The sequence below is a fragment of the Suricata suricatta genome, chromosome 1 (genome assembly GCF_006229205.1).
Source record: "Suricata suricatta isolate VVHF042 chromosome 1, meerkat_22Aug2017_6uvM2_HiC, whole genome shotgun sequence".
Lineage (NCBI taxonomy): Eukaryota > Metazoa > Chordata > Mammalia > Carnivora > Herpestidae > Suricata > Suricata suricatta.
This window is the reverse complement of record NC_043700.1, coordinates 1,188,910-1,206,651: the sequence shown is the minus strand read 5'-3', so window position 1 is coordinate 1,206,651 and position 17,742 is coordinate 1,188,910.

Sequence of the window (17,742 nt, the reverse complement as noted above, 5' to 3'; positions counted from 1 at the left end):
ATCCTCCACAGCGGGTCCTGAGGAGACCGGGTTCTTGTCGGCGTGAACGCAGCACCACGTGCTCCGGAAGATTCCACAGCGGTCCTGAGGAGCCCCGGTTCCGGCCCCTGTGGACGCGGCCCCACGTCCCCCCGAGTCCCCCACAGCGGTCCTGACGCAACCAGGTTCTTTTCGGCATGGACACGGCACCGTGTCCTCTGGAATCGTCCACAGCGGGACCTGAGGAGACCGGGTTCCCGTCCCTGTGGCCACGGCCCGAATCCCCCACCGCGCACCCGGAGGAAGCCGAGCTCTCGTAGGTGCGGGAAGCGGGCGGAATGCGCGTGCGCGCGCAGGCGCCAGGGGGCGGGGCTCGGGCGCCCCCCGCAGGCGGTGGAGGTAGCGCAGTGCACGCTGGGCTCACAGGTCCACGGAGGCGGCGTCCCCTCCTGGCCGCCCAGAGTCCATTACAGTTTGGAAATGAAACTAAAATGGAGCCCAGTTTCCCCCAACTGGGCCAGAAATAGTTAAGGAACAATTAATTGGAAACCATATGAAATGAAATGTACCCACAAACTTAACAACCTACAGCAAAATTCACTGGACACTGTAGATAAATTTAAAATACAAACACAAGGGGTAGCTCTTCCTGCCCACAGGTCCTGTTCTTGTGCTTTAATAAAAACGCTTTTTTTTTCACCAAAGATGTCTTCAAGAATTATTTCTTGGCTGTGGGCTCCAGACCCCGCAAACCCCACTATCACCCCAAAGACCTCATCATTTATATGGCTCCTGTCGTGTGGGGCAGTAAGCTGTTTCATCTGGACTCTGAGTTGGTGCAAACTTGCTGAGTGCGCTCTTCTTCCTTTACCCTCATTCCAGGGCCTTTTCAGAAGTATGGTCGATTGCTCAGGCTGCAAGCTTCTCAACTGTGGCCACTCTACAGGGAGAAGAAAGCCTGCCTTAGGGCTGGAAGTTAGTATCCTGGCAGGAATGGTACCATCTTAAGGAACTAAGTTTGACTATGAAGTATGACGCCAATAAAGCCCCTTGAAAATGTTAGCCTGATACCTTGCTCACAGAGTCCCCAGCACATTACCAGGTGAGTAAAGAAGGTCACTTCCTGGCAGGTGCAGGAACCTCAGGATACTTTGGGGACCCCATGAAGAGGAGTCTGCCCAAATCTAAAGGCATTGCAGGCAGGTCTGATGGCAAGTACTTGGCTTGGCTTCTGGCCTAGAGAGGTTACTAAAGTTTCAATCTAGAGGTTCCAGCAAAGCAAACTTTAGAAGATCTGTATGGGAGCGCCTGGGGGGCTCAGTCGGTTAAGCATCCAGCTTCAGCTCAGGCCATGATCTCATAGTTCGTGAGTTCGAGCCCCGCGTCGGGCTCTGTGCTGACAGCTCAGAGCCTGGAGCCTGCTTCAGATCCTGTGTCTCCCTCTCTCTCTGACCCTCCCCTGCTCACGCTGTCTCTCTCTCTCTCTCTCTCCCTCTCTCTCTCTCAAAAACAAATAAAAACATTTAAAAAATATGTAAGATCTGTATGATCAATTGCTAGTCTGGCTGAGCTTATATAAATAATTAAGCCAAGTTTATGAAAACTGGACTTGTTTTACAAATGAGTTAGTCTTGATTTGGCTACCTCTGGAAATGAGGGGTTTTAGAGAGAAAAATTATGTTTCAATAATGCACCTTTGTGGATGTTAAACTCTAGTTCTGATAGTCTATAAATGTTCTTTGCCTAAGCTGGAACACTTGAGATAAACTTGAAAACAGCTGTCACAACAGCACAGGCGTGGACAATCTTCTCGCTTGTTATTCTGTGCAGACAGTAACAAGACCCCGTGGGCACAGGATTGTTTAAACAACTAAAAATTGGATGGACCCCTCCAATAACTGCATACGGAAAGTCTCTTCTCCCTGTACACCTATCGATAGAGAGGCTGTAGTGCTTTATTTAATTCTTCATTTGAGGCCGGGTTAATTGATCCATCTCTAAATGAATATGCAAGTCATAGCCTTCCTGCATCTGATCTGACAGTTGCTAGAACCCTGTCCCATATAAACCCAGGAGACATGGGTGTTTAAAGGATTGGAAGTCTAATACAGCAGTGGATTTAACTCCAAAATGGAAGGGCCCCTTACCTGGGTGTATTATGTACTCCACTATAGTAAAGTTAGAAAGCCATTCTTCATGGACTCACATATCAAGAATTAAGTCTGTGTCCTCCTCACAGGAATCTAGTATGCAAGCTGGCACGCCTTCTTAGTCCTGTGAACCAGTGGAAGACCTCAAATCTCACTTCAAATGACAATAATGGATTGAAGGAAAATTACCAGACATGTGTTTATTTTTAGGCTACTCTTTCTCGTAATAATATTAACCTTATTTTGTTGTCTTTTCTGGTGTCTCCCTGCCTGATGCCAAGAGTCCTTCACAGTCATAACTTCTAGAAGACACATGACCCTTTCTACTCAAGGAGGTTCATGTATGTTGCCTACTTCGGATTGGCTGCCTCTGCCTGTGGCAACTCCTATATATAAAACCTTCCCCAACTGATCAATGTTGACCCATAGGTAAGGACATCTCTACGCCCCTACTCAGCAGGAATAAGTTACAGAAGATGAGACCTTCCACCCTCAGCAACTTTAAAGATTTTAAGAGTCAAAATTGTTGGGGTGGGGGGAATGATGTGGGAAACAAAGGCAGGAAGAAATGGCAGATGAAATTAAATTTCCTTATAACCTGCAGCTCATTGACAAATACGTGAGGCAGGCAGGTTTCTCCAGGAACTCCCTATTATCTTAATGCTAATGCTTTGCTAGGTCTGGGGGGGGGGGAAGGACTTTAGCTTGACAACACCGAGGCCTCCAATATCCTGTGAATCTTCTTAGGCATATGAAAATCTCACTGGAAAATGCCCCTGAATTTTATCTCCCCCAACTCCATAATATATAAACAGTCTCTCCTCATGGTCCTGGAGCAGCTTTTCCTATCCACAGGTCCCGTCCCCATCTATTAATGAAATCACCTTTCTGCACCAAAAAATGAATAAAATAAAAAATACAGTACAGTACAATACAATACAATACAATACAAACACAAGCAGTGCCTGAGTGGCTCACTCAGGTAAGTGTCTGACTCTTGATTTCCATTCAGGTCGTGATCTCATGACTGGTGAGATCAGCCCCACATTGGGCTCTGTGCAGACAGCACCAATCTCTTAAAATAAGTAAACATTTACAAAAATAGAATAAAAACACAAAGACCAATCCCAAAAAGAGAAAAATTAATAACATGAACTTTTATAAATTTCAAACTTCTACCCTGATAAATTTGTTCGAAGAACCAAAAGACAAGCTACAAACTGGGAGAAAATATTTGCAAACCACGTATCTGAATTCAGGATGGACCCTGATCCTAAGCCCTAGCCCTCTCAAGGTCTTCTACTCTAGGTTAGAGCCCACACACTCCAGTTAATCAGTCTATGCTCTCCGGAATGAGTCCTCCGGACCACCGTGCTCTTCTTGGGTCTTCCACCGCTCCAGCCTAAACACATTAACCACTATCTCCAATGACTCAAGGCTCATCCTAACTCCTGTCCGCATCTCCTAAACCCTCATTCCCTAAACCATTACCGCCTGATCTCTCTAGTCTCTCAACTAATAAGCAATCATCTCCAAAACCTTCTAAACCCACACCCAATACTGTCACCCCCTCGCCACCTAAACAGTTACCCTCTCAAGCCCTCACTCACTCACCCTTAAACTGTCACCTTCCAAATTCTGAGCCCACTAGCTCCCCACACACCACACACTGAACCTCCTAACCCTTCCCCCAACAAACACCCACCAGCTGACCCCCTCATTCACTCACTACAAAAAATAGTGCATCTCAAACCCAATAACACTCTTCTTCCTACCTCCTCACATTGAAACACCCAAATCATAAGGGCATGTAACCAAAAAGCCATATGCCATAAACCCAAAACCATATACCATTAAACAATAGAATCCTGGGGCGCCTGGGGGGCTCAGTCGCTTAAGCGTCCGGCTTCGGCTCAGGTCCTGATCTCACGGTTCGTGCCCCGTGTTGGGCTCTGTGCTGACAGCTAGCTCAGAATCGGAATCTGCTTCGGATTCCGTAAATCCCTCTCTCTCTCTGACCCTCCTCTGCTCATGCTGTCTCTCTCTGTCTCTCAAAAATAAATAAAAAACATTTAAAATAAATAAATAAATAAACAATAGAACCCTCAGGCCAGAATCTATAAGCCATACACCATGAACTCTGAGTAGACACCGTAAATTATAGGAATGAACCAGAACCATAAGAATAAACAAAGCCAACATAAATATTATCGGGGAATAACAATACTATTCACAATTGGAAAATGGTACAAAATATGCAAACATGCCACAAACTGCTAATGAATATACATCATGGGGTAGATCCATAAACTAAAATGTTCTTCCAGGATATCAAGAAATGAAATAAATGTATGGAATTACTCAGGAAAACTGAACGGAGGTTCCTCAAAATCTTAAAAGTAGAAACAATTAATATACCTCAGAGTATATGCCCCCAAATATTTGAAAACAGGGATTCACTCTGTATTTCTTCCCCAAAATTCATAGCACCATCATGCACAATAGTCAAAAGGTGAAGCTGACCAAAGTGTCCACCCAAGTTGAATGGGTGATTTCTACACAATGGAGTATTACCCATCCATGCGAAGGACTCAACTACTGATTCATATCACAAGACGGATGACCCTTCAATTCACTGTGCAAGGGTAATAATCCAATCACAGAAAAGAATATTATAAGATTATACTTGTTTGAGGTGTCCAAAATAATCAAATTCACCTATAAAAAGTAAAATATGGTTTCCAGCAGAGGGAAAAGGGGAATGTGGAATTAATATTTAATATACACAGAGTTTCACTTGGTCAAAATTTACACATTCTCAAGGTGGAAGGTGGTGATTTGTTACAATGGGAATATATTTAGTGGCATACAAATGTAGACTTAAGTTCTTTTAGGGGCGCCTAAGTAGCTCAATCAGTTAAGTGTCCAACTTCAGCTCAGGTCATGATCTCATACTTCATGGGTTTGAGCCCTGTGTTGGGCTCTGTGCCGAGGGCTCAGAGCCTGGAGCCTGCTTCAGATTCTGTCTCCCTGTCTCTGCCCCCCTCCCCTGTCCCCCTGCTACTCATGCTCTATCTCTCTGAAAACTAAATATTTTTTAAACTTTTTAAAAAATCTTTTAAATGGTGTCGTGTCCCACCCTGGCCAGCAGGGCAGAAAATCCTTGCGGGTTCGTGATCCTGAGAGAGGGAGAGAAAGGGCAGGAAGGGGGAGCACAGAGAGTAAGGACACAACACACAGTATCTGGTCAAGCCTCTTCTTTTATACGGAAAACACTGTCTCTTATAAAGGTTTTTAGGTGGGAGAACAAGGCAGCTGACCTAGGTTGGTTGCTAGGAAACAGGGTCAAAGCTAGGGTAAAGGAGGAAACAAACTAAAGTTTTTAGCACAGCCTGTGAAGGGCCGATCCCACCCAGCCGGGAGACGATTGATCTTTGTTTTTCTGGCTTCTCCTGACAGGGAGTGGCGCTCCCCTGCCTATTTTTGCAACTCCCCTCAGGGAGTGACATTACGGGCTAGTAAATGGCCGAGCAGCTGAATCTTTGCAGCTCCCCACAGAATGGTCACTATTATGTTTTGTAAACTGAACCACAAGTAAAGTCAAGACTGAAGTACTAAAACATGTCACAACATGAACAAAGATTGAAAACATACTAATTTACAGAAGCCACACAGAAAAGGCTGCCCAGATTGGAGCACTCTGTGATCTTTAAACCAATCATGGTTGTGAAGTGAGTGAAAGTCTCAGGAACAGTAAAGTGGGTCACAACAGAAGTCACTGTCACAGAGCTCGGGCAGATGACGACAGATGAAGGGGCCTCTGGATTAGACTATAATGATGAAACCATAACGATTGCCCTACTTGTGAGTTCTATGGCGGCTCGGGGGGGAGGTATCCTGTTTTGAGTGAGAAACAAACAAGTATGTATTAAGAAGTGGCAACTGTGTAAAACCATAGCTGGTGAAGCTGAGTGTAGAGATCAACAGTATTTCGACTGCTATTGCAGGCTTTCTATACGTTGGAAATTCCTGGAAACTACATTACTTCTCAAAACAACTATCTCAGTAACATTCCAGAAAAGCATAGAATACATCAAACTGCATAATGGAGGCCAAACCCTACCTGGACACAGTTCACAAGATGTAACATATTACTAAGGGACACTGTGGTAGAATTAGATTAGCGGCTACTATGCTGTGAATGTTGTGGACGACCTAGGGTATGGTAGAAACATGCCATTTTGATTTCCAATCTTCCACCACATCACTCCAACAAAAACAATAAATAAATAAATACCATAAAAAATAAAAAGTTAAAACAAATAAACAAACTCAATGTATTGTAGGATACAAAATAAAGATATTAAAAAATGATTACATTGGACAAACTCATAATGAAGTTAAGAAAACAACTAGGAAAAAGCTTTACCACAGACATGTAAAACCTTTCCATGAAAATGATAAGACATTGTCAAAGAAATCGAAAAAGACACAAATAAACGGAAAGATATTATGTGTTCCTAGATTATAAAAATGAATATTACAAAATTGTCTGTTTTACCCAAAGTGATGTGCCGATTCAATGTAATCTCTCCTGATCAACATTCTAGTACCATTTTGCACAGAACTAGAAAAACCCTAAAAGGTGTATGAAAACACAGAGGATCATGAATAGCCAAGAATCTGTATAAAGAAAAACAAAGCAGGAGACATCACGTTCCCTGATCTGAAACTATATTACAAAGCTATAGTAACCAAAAGAGTATGCTATGGGCTAAGAGACAGAAAGACCAATGGAGCAGAATAAAGAGCCCAGAGGCAAACCCACACATACATGGTCAACTATTTCACAACAAAGGAGCCAATAATATGAAATGGTGAAAGGACAGTCTCTTCAATGAATGGTGCTGGGAAAACTGGACCACGCCAAGCGGAACACCAGACCCCTATCTCACACCACACACAAAAACTAACTAAAACCCACAACATCAGAGAGGAAGGAGGAACACCGGTATGGAGGGCAGGGCTGCCCTGAAGCCAACGAGCCCTGGTGCCCCGATGGGATTCGTTCCCAGTGGGGACACTGGTGGGACCTGCAGTGGTCCTGATCTCCTCCTGAGCTCCCCTGATTAAGTACCTGCAAAGACAATGCTGGCCTCAGCTGTCTCCTGGTGATGTTTCTAACTCTGAAACAATGGCTTCATAGGAGAACAAGAGAATGTGCTTCAGAACCTCCCTCAATGAAGGAAGGAAGAGGGAAATTGAAAGGGATGAACCCCAAGGAGCTTCTCCTGCAAGGGCCCCAGCAAGGAGAGGCAAGGACCGGACAGCAGGGAAGTGATGGACAGCAGCACAGCAAGGGGGAAGGCCCTGTTCCGAGGGCACGAGGACTAAGCGCCCACTTCCACATCAGGGGGCTCCTTCCCTCAGTCCTGACTGAGGGTGCTGTCCTGGAGAGTGGTCCAAGTTTGCACATGCATCTCATGGTTTAGGGTGAGACGGGGGACCCCTTGTGCAAGCATGTCATTAGACACATCAGAGGTTACTAGAAGGGGGCCCTCCCGTGAAGGCTTCTGAGAGGTGAGCCAGCGAGGGAGAAAATGGATCAGGAGGGAAGGTGCACACCTCAACCACAAACACCATCCTGGGCCCCTTCCAGTGTCAGAGTCTGGGGGGTTCCAGCCACTGAAGCCAATCCCTTCCCTGCTCACTCTGACCCCCACCCCAACAACCATCCTCACACTGGGGTCAGGACAAGTTCCTTAGCACATCAGGCATTCAAGGCATTCCTGTTGACACTGGCGGGCACCACGTCTGCCCAGACACTGGTGCTCCAGATGCGTGGTGCCAGGCAGGCCTCGGGGGGAGACCAGAGCAGTGTGGCTGGGGAGAGCAGTGTACTGGGCCGGACTAATTCTAATATTCTAATTTTAACATCACTTTAGCACCTACCATGCCACAGGCCCCAGCCAGTCAATGGGGTTACAGACACAGAAAAGCCCCACTCTGTGCAGGAGGGGCATTGCAGGGGGCCCACTGATCCCGGGCCCACCACTGACCACAGAGCCCTGAGCATTGCCCGCGACCTCTGAATACACCGACAGCTGGCCCATTCCCAGAGCTCTTAGGCCTGGGGCCTTAACCATGGGGCAGCTTTACTCAAAAGTACAGTCCTGGGGTGCCCCCAGCACCCACCAGAGACTTGAAGGTCCAGAAAGCCCACATATTCGGTTAGATATCTGCAGGCTGCAAGGGCATGAGCCAAAAGTGACACCCCCATGGGGGAAATGCTGAGAGACGCTTCCCCAACCCCAGGAGGCCCTCCCTCGGGACCCCGGGACCCCTGGGCCTCAGGGCTGGTGAGCAGGTCTGGGCTGAGAGGCTCTCGCTGCATCATTGATCTTTCCTCCCTCGGATGTGGCTTGGAACCTTGGAAATAAATGCTGAAATTGGATTTTTAAGTGAAACAGGGGTTGAGGCCAAAGAGGTCTTGATGCTGCCATGGATGGGCCCACAGTGGGGAACGGTCTGAGCTTGGGACAACTTGCTGCCCCCCACCTCCCTGGGCTGATGTCCCCCACTCACCTGGAAATGGAATTTCTCAGGATCTGCTGGTGGAAGGAGGGGGTGGGATGGGGGGTGTCTGGGGGTTGTTCCAAAACCATTGACATCCTTCTACGTCAGCACCACATACCTGGTGGCTCTGCTCTGAATAATGGATCCCCTTAGAAATTACATCTGGGATCAGATGCTGTTGGTTCCCTGTTCTAACATGCCAGCGGCCCATCTGCTTGTGCTGAGGCCGTGTTCAATGTCACGGACAGGAGGCCAACCCCGTGGCTGATCCCCACTTGGCAGCAGCAGGAGACCTGACACAAGGCACCAGAGGGGAGCTTATAGGAGGGTCTGAGCTATATGCTGAATCTTTGAGGTGCTGCACCATGAGTCAGGACTTATGTTCTGGAAAACTCACTGGTGGGGCAGCCTCCTCTGTGAACTTAGATTTGCAGAAGTATCTCATTGGATTTGACGTAATACGGAAAGACCCTATTTGATCTTATCAACTGCAATGTGGCTGGATTAGCAAACACGGGCCTTGTTTACAAACACCCCAGGTTGCCAATGAGGAGGCAGCTTGAGGTCAGAAAGGACTACATCAGGAAGCCAGGTCCCAGTGTCATCCCTTTGCAAACTGTGAAGACCTAGGATGTAATTTGCTGGGACCACTGATACCCTTGCTCCCCAGAAGCTGAGAAGGACCCAAGCTTGAGTTAAGGCTGACGAGCACACAGTAGAGATGCCTGGGCAATCCCAGGTCCCACTGGGGCTTTGGCACACATGTCTGCAAGGCCGGGCCATGGCTCACTGAACAGAAAAACAATGAGGTTCCCGAGGAAGCAGCCCTGACACCGCCTGCCCCATCTACTGGCTTTTTTATCTCCTGAATCTGCTGCTCACAGTGCCCCCATCTCTTGCTCAGGCCACTGCTGCCAGCATGCTCTCCTGCAAGAGCGACCACCTCCTCCCTTCCATGGTCTATGGTCCAGCCGCCCTGCAGCTTCACTGTGGAGAGCACAGCACAGAAGAGAGCAAGCGGTCACGAGGCCGGGCCTGAAGACTGCACCTGCACACAAAGCCATGCCATCAGGTGTCTGTCTGGATGTGGTGTGGCCACTTAGGGCCTCCTGGATGTCTGGGTGATCCACACACATGTCACATGGTCACACGCACGTATGTGAGCGACTGGCTGTACCTGACTCTTGTTAGCCAAAATGTTTGATCTTACAGAGGCTACAGCCCTACATACCAGATGACATTGAATCTCCTGAGGTTGAGGACCCAGAGGAACAGTTGTTTCTGGGCCAGCCCCGGTCTGTGTCTGACTCACAGAAGGAGAAGAGCACAGGGTTTGTTTGCTGAGGCCAGTTGCCTCCGTAATTACACGCTCCCTTGAAGGCAGGCAGGAAGTCTCCTTCCACCTCTGGAGCACCTGCAGGAGCTGCAGCTGAAGGAGGTGAAGACACAGCTTCGTCTCCTCCAGGGGCATTGCCGGACAAGTATCCCAGAGGTCACGGACCACACAAGTTCATCAACCGAACTAGCATGCTGGAATCAGAAGGCTCTTTACATAAATTCCAACGGCACAGCGAGAAGCAGAGGGGATGAGACGGAAGGAGCACATTGCCTGATCCCAGGGGTGCAAACGTTCATGTGTCCAGTCTCTGTCTGTCACATTAGCCTTTCCTGCTTGTAGGAACCAGAGCTCAAGTCTGAGCAGGAGCCCCACAACCAGAAGGGCCCGGGGCAAATGGCCACATGGCCCCATCAGTCATGGGGACAATTATGCCTGCTCGCAGCACACCTGCACAGCCCTGCGTGCTCAGATGACCACCTGGCCTGCACTGTACCTGAAATCTCTGCCAGTGCAGCAGCTTGACCCCCAACATGGAGGCCAGGAGGAAGGCTGTGGCTTTGGAGACACGACTGCAGGGCACAGAGGACAGGTTCATCTGGGACTTCAAAGGCAGTGTGTGTGGAAGGTGGAGACCCCTTGGCGGGACAGCTGGGAATGAGGCTGGAGATGCCATACCTCTATGGTCTGAAAGTTCGTGTGCCCCCAACACTCCTGTGGTAGAGTCCCAACACCCCAGATGATGGTGTTAGGAGGTGGGGCCTGTGGGAGGTGCTTAGGCCAGGAGGATGGAGCCTCCATGGGCGGGAGCGGGGCCCTTACAAAAGAGACCCCAGAAAACTCTCTCACTCCTCCACCAAGTGAGGACATGGCAAAGGGGTGCTGTCTGGGATCCAGGATCTGATCTGTGGCATCTTGACCTTGGACTCACTACTCATTAAGGGCAGACGGGGTGCATAAAGAAAAGATCTCCTGTCCCCCTGCACTGCCTGGACCCATGGTCAGGCCCCAGCCTAAGCCAGACCCTGCTCTCCAAGGTCCTGGGGTGTGTCACCCTGAGCCAGGATGCCCGCTACACCAACATCCCACAGAACATGCAGATCATGAGGCAGTGGTGGGGGTGGGGTCTCCACTGCGCAGGCCAAATAGCATGGCGGTGCTGCTCCCCTCCCCAACCTGGTGTTAGCAACATTCTCGAACGTCCTGGACGTGGGCAGCACACAGGGCTCAAGCATCAGAGGCAGCAGGCCGTGCGTGGAAGGGCAGGTGGCACTGCCGAGGACTCTGAGCTGAGCAAGGGGATCCGACAATGCAGTCCTGAGAGATTCTGCAGGCGCTCGGGCACCCTTCAGCCTCAGAGCAAGAGACAGCGTGTGCCCTGTGCAGCCGTGGAAGGGGCTCTCCGTGGGGATGTCTCTTCCCAAGGGGCACAGTGCTGAGTGGACGTTCATTCTCAGTGTGAAGGCACAGGGAGGAGACTGAGGCTTTCAGAACTAGCTTCTCTCTCTCTCTCTCTCATGCTGCACGCCCTCGTCCCAGGCCCTGCAAGAGAAGAGCACTGTCCAGGGAGCCTGTGAGCTCTGCCCCCTGCACCATGGCAAGAGGGAGGGAGGCCTGGAGGCTTCTCTGGTCAGGGGCCCACTGGCCCCTTCTGGACACAGCGCCACACTGGCCTGCCTCTGGTCCTGTGCGCCTGCGCGAGGCTCCTGGTGGTCTCCCTCTGGGGCCTCTAGCTTCACCGAGCACATGGCGTCCAGCACAGGCACACGGCTGGGCGGGCTCCAGAGAACCAGCGTTCTGCTTCGGGGGGGACAGATCATTATCTCGTGCTGGCAGAACGGTCCACTTTCTGAGTCTGAAGCTTACAAACAGGATCCCTCCCTCCGAGAACGCAGGTTAGCAGCAGACTACCTTGCACATGGCTGTCCGTGTAATGATTTGTCCTGAGGTCAATCTGTGTGCCAAACAGCGTTCTGGGTGCATCTGTGAGGTGCTTCTGGGTGAGGTTCATGCTTGAATCCACCCTCCCCAGTGAGGGTGGGCCTCATCCAGTGCACTGAGACCTGAATACGGCACAAGGGAAGTAACCCCCTTTCTGCCCGGCTGCTGAGCGGGACCTGGTCTTCTCTGCCCCAGGACCGAGCTTGTGCCTTCAGGCCGCCTGGCTCAGGTTCTGACCCGCCACTACCAGCTCCTGGGTCTGCAGCGGGCCGGCTGCGGGTCAGGGGGCTCCCAGCCTCCATAACTGTGTGAGCCAATTCCTCGTAATAAATGTTATATGCTATGCTTCCCTGGAAACCCACACGAAGACACTCATATTCATTATAAAAGACAAGAAACAAAATCATACTTGCATTACTTTCCCAACTTTCACATATACATGCATGACACAGTTTAGGAAGAAACAGCAAAACAGCCTGGTGACTAAAAGTGAGTAGTAGGACTCTGAAGAATTATTGCTTCGTTACCCCTCATTCTAAATTCTATGTGTGGTGTGAGCACAATTCACTTTTTTACAATAATAAACTGTGGGAAACGGAGCAGTGTCCCAGGCACAGGCGCATACCCGCTCAGGGTCCGAGATCTCTGAGAACACTCGAGATTGCAGGGTCGCAAACAACCCGGATGACTTGAGAGGAATGCCCTTGCAGTGCAGCCTGGTCCTTAGCACGCAGACAGGGACACTTTGCTTACGGGAAGCCGGCAGTAAACAGCACAGTGCGTTCACTCCCTTCTTTGTATTTCATCCTGCCGAAAAGCCTCCTAACGCATCTTGCTTCTCTGCTGAGCCCCGGCCCGCACGGGGTGCACGGGCTGCAGCCGCACCAGACGCACACCGCTGCCTGCTTCACCAGCTTTTGTAGCTAATCAGCGGCTCGCATCTCTGTGAGGGCTAGATGAAAACGCATAATACAATTCCGGGCCTCGGGCTGTTGGCTCGGGGTCCCCGTGCTCCACTGTCCTGTCCTCTCTTTTTCTCAGTTCCTTCGCCACCCGGGTCCCCGACCCTCTGAGGCCGGCAGGAGACACCCGTTTCTTCTACACGTGTACCATCCACGCCACAGGCGCTTGCTTACAACCACGACAGACGCGGAAACCACCCAACGTGCACCCACTAGAGAATGAACAGACGAGAGGTGAGACCACGCGCACGGGAGACCACATCGGCACGAGCACATCGCTGGTGCGCGTCCTCCCGAGTCACAGGGAGGTTCCGATGTCCGGCACAGAGAACGACTGTCCTGTCCCATGACCCCGAAGTCAAGAACAGGGAAAGCGGTGGGCAGCGACGGAAAGCAGACATGTACTCGGCTGGCATGGGGTAGGGGGCTACTTTGAATGGACATGAGAGGACTCTGGGGGTGAAGGAAACGTCTTGGATCGTGGAGGTGGTCTCCCAGGTGTGTACGTACATCTGTCAAAACTCACACAAAAGACACAAAAAAGTACCTGCATCGCGTCAACATCTGGCGGGATTACGAGTCAGCCTCTCATGCTAATGCCTATCCACTCACTGATGTGGTGAGTTTGGGGGCTTTTCTGCTAAATATTCTCATTTAATTGTATTCCTTCCACAAGTGAGGATCTGTTCTACGTAACAATGTTCATATGTTCTTAAACAATGAGAGAGTTAGGGCACTGACCCCCCACTAAGTAAAAAAAATCCATAAATCTGATTTCCCCGAAACCTGACTACTAACAGCTACTTACTGATCATGTCGACAGTCAATTACTAAATACTGTGCATGTTGTTTGTATCATATGCTCCAATCTTACAATAAAGTAACCCAGAGAAAAGAAAATGTCATGCAGAAATCATAGGAAGAGAAAGTATATTTACAGGACTGTACAGTATGACTTTTAAAAAATACACACACACACACACACACACACACACTAAAAAATCCACATGTAAGTGGACCTGCACAGTTCAAAACTCCGTCCATGTCATCTGCCTAGACCCTCCAAGGTCTATCCATATTAAGATTTACTAGTTTATGGGTGCCTGGGTGGCTCAGCCGGCTAAGCACCTGACTCTTGATCTTGGCTCAGGTCATGGGATTGAGCCCTGAATCAGGGTATGCACGGAGCCTAGAGCATGCTTGGGATTCTCTCCCTCCCTCTCCTCCTCTCCCCTACTTATGCTCTCGCTCAAAAAAAAAAAAATTAACGAGAGAGAATTGCCATTTTAAAGGGCATCCCAGACTTTATATACCCACTTAGTGCAACATTTATATAAAATCATCCCCAAGCATGTTTGTTTCATGACTAGAGAAGGAGGTGGGACTCTTAGTTGCAAGTGACAGAAGTTCAGCTCACAATCTTGGATCACTTGCATCTCAAGGTGCGGCAGGCACAGCTAGATCCAAGGGCTGAGGGGCCTTTGTTGGGCGTCCTCCTGCCCTGTCTCTGGTGGCCTCTGGTGCTGCTTGGGGTTGGCTTCCCTCTCCCACCACAATCCGCAATAATGACAAAGCCTCTCTCTCCCCGTGAGAGTCTTTTGGAAGGGCTACGGTTGGGTCTCATGCCCAGCCCAAGAAAACTATAACCCTGAACAGGAAGGGGAGTCAGGACCAGTCAGACCTGGTCACCTGCCTGCGCCCGGGCAGAGTGGGTCCCTCATCTCGCAGAACCGCGGGGCCGGGTGGGATCAGCACCCTGCGAACAGATGGTGCCGAGCAGATCCAGCACAGGCCCCGCTGTGTTAGAGCCGCAGGTGAATTCGGTATCACAGTGCGTTCCTTTGGGGGCATGTTTTGCTGCCATAGTAAAGAGATCTGAAATACAGTGGCTCAACGAGGGTGGACGTCTCTTTACTTCGAACATCACATTGCCAGAGGGGGACAGGAGACTGTGGGCAGCGTGGCCGTCCTCCACCTGCGGGGAGGAAGGGCAGGCTCACCGATCCAGCGGACAGGAAGTCACGCATCGGCTCTGTCATATACCGTTGACCCGAACATAGCCACGGGGCCGCTTGCAGCTGCAAGGAAGCTGGGACGTGCGGGCGTAGCTGAGTGACCGCAGGCCCAGCTTCAAGTGTACATTAAGGAAGGGGAAATGGACACGCGTGCCAAATTAGGAACTGCCCCCAAGGCTCTAGTGTCATTAGCGCTGTAATAAACGTAGGCAGAACACTACTCGCCCACTAAAACTCTAGCGTTGACAACACCGCGGGCGGCGAGGATGTGCAGCGGCTGGCGGGGTGTGACACGGTGCAGCTCCTTCCGGAAATCGGTTCGGCAGCCCCGTCAGAGGCAGACAGGCACATGCTCTCGGACCTGCCAGTCCCTCTTCTGGGTGCAGACCCCACAAAATTAGGGCATGTTTTCAACCAAAGGCGTGTACAAGAATGCTAGTAGCAACTTTATCATAACCTCAAATTAAGAGCCATCCAAGTGGACAAAGGTAGAAAGGCAAAGGAATCTGGTGCGTTCACGCGGCGGAACACCACTTAGCAGCGAAAAGGAAGGGTCCGCGCCAGGAAACGGATGAATCTCTGACACGCGGTTCTGAGTACCAGGAGTCCTACACAAAGCCACGCAGTCGGTGTGTTCTCTCAAGTCTGGCTAGCCACCTCACCCCGCTGGGAGCGTTCCCGGGGGGCAGAGGGGGCTGGCCGCCAGCACTGTGCCCCTGACACCCCAGGGCTTGGGTTTCCCCACTACCAACCTACAGGCACGGTGCGCCGGCCTCATCGTCCAGACAGGTCATTGTCTGGGGAGGTGACAGGTGACTTTGGCAGGGGTGCGGGACACAGATTTTCATCTTTCCTGGTAAGCAGGGCAGGGGAGCGCTTGCCTCCAGGGGAGCCACCAGATGCTTGCCCGGTGACCCAACCACGTACACTCCTATCCACACCCGGCTCCTGCTGCTGGGACCTGGCCAGTGTGCACGCTGCCCAGGTCCATCCGTGCGGGGGCTGAAGCCTGAACAAGTGCTCCTGGCATTTCCCAAACGTATATGGTGACAGACGATTTCACAATTCTCATGGGAGAGACCTAGCAGCCTGGGAGACCGCTGACAGCTGCAGCCGACTCTCAGACACATCTGCACAGGGTTCTGATCCAGACCAGCTGGAAGTCCAGGTGTGTGCTGATCCCTATTTTGGGGCCCTCCTGGAGAAGCTGATCTTGCAGCCGGCCCCGTCTGGATCCACCTTGCCTCATCTTACCTGCTGCTGGAGAGGGTCTGCAAGACCATTGATGCCTCAGCAGGATTCTGGTGGGGGGAAACTAGGCACGAACTCCTTGGATCACTTTTGTTTCAAAGACCAAGTTGTAGGATGTGGGATTCAAACGATGGACTACTGTTGGCTTCATTGCTCACGTTCTCATGTTCTTCCTTCTCTAACCCAAACAGAACCGAGATTTGACCTTATTTAGGAGCTCTGAACATAGACCCTGCCTGAAATAAGAAGTCGTATCTGGGACCCTCCCCTCCCCACCTCTTCCTACTCACTGGCTCCTCACATTTTTACCTGCCAAAAACACCCGTTCTGCATTTACGTAGCAGGCAGAGAGACTTTCAGCTCCAAGAAGAGAGGGTTCCTACATCCTGTGGTCTAAACTGGTCACAGCAATAATGCCCTGTCCTTGGACACTGATTTTTCCAGGGGGTTGATGGGAACTCTGCAGGGCAAATAATAATAATAATAATAATAAGCAGAGAGACCATCGGCTTTTCCTCATACCTCTTCCTTCCAGTGTGGATGTGGGTGTCACACCGGCAGCTCTGGGAGCTATCTTGTGCCCAAGAAGGCAATCAGCAGAAGCTTCGAGGTCCTCTGCAGTGAATGGAAAGAGAAGGTCAGGATGTGCCAGGGTAGGAGGCATCGTTCAGCTCCTACCCCAATTCTGAAGACTTATTTGGTGGCACGACTAAAGCACCATTATGGAAGAACCTCTCTGGGATGGACTTTCTCAGAGAGTTTGCACTGACCCGAATCGTTACCTAACGATGACCCCAAATCCTGCACATGAACCGAACAGCCTTAGGCCTATCACTGACCCCAAAAGCAACCCCCTACCCTGATCTCTGAACCCTAAACTTAACCCTAACCCTAATTCTAAACCCAACAATAACCCCTACCCCCAACCGCGGCCCTCAGCCTAGCCCTCACCACCGACCTCGCCCTCACCCTCACCCCGAGCCTCACTCCAACCCTACCCTGACCACCCAGTCGCAGGGCTGAGGGCAGGGGGCTTCAGAACTGGGGGTTCGGAGCGTTTGTGACACGAAACCCCTGTGTGGGCTCCTCCTCACCGAGCCGTCACCCGCCTGCCGTCCTGCAGTCCGGAGGGCGCAGGGCTGAGTCTCCGCAGCCCCGACCTCGGCCCCTCGGCGGGTGCAGGGTGCCCTCTCCTGAGGCTGGGGGCCCCGCGTGCAGGTTCAGAAATCCTGAGGCGGCGGCCTTGGAAGCCCCGCACGTAAGTCATAATTAACTGTGTGGAAGGTCCTTTGCAACACACGCAGCATACAGAAAATTCGATAAACAACAGCCTGACTTTCTGAAACTAACGTTTCCATTGTACAGACTCGTCCAGAGGGCAGCCGCCACCTGCTACAGACGATAGTGGAAGAGGAAACGTGAAGCCAAGACTGTCACTCATTTATGCAAGTCTTGGGCACAGGTAGTGTGTGGGTGTGCGTGTGCGTGTGCGTACGTGTGTGAAGACACTTAGGATCGCATGACGAGAGCTC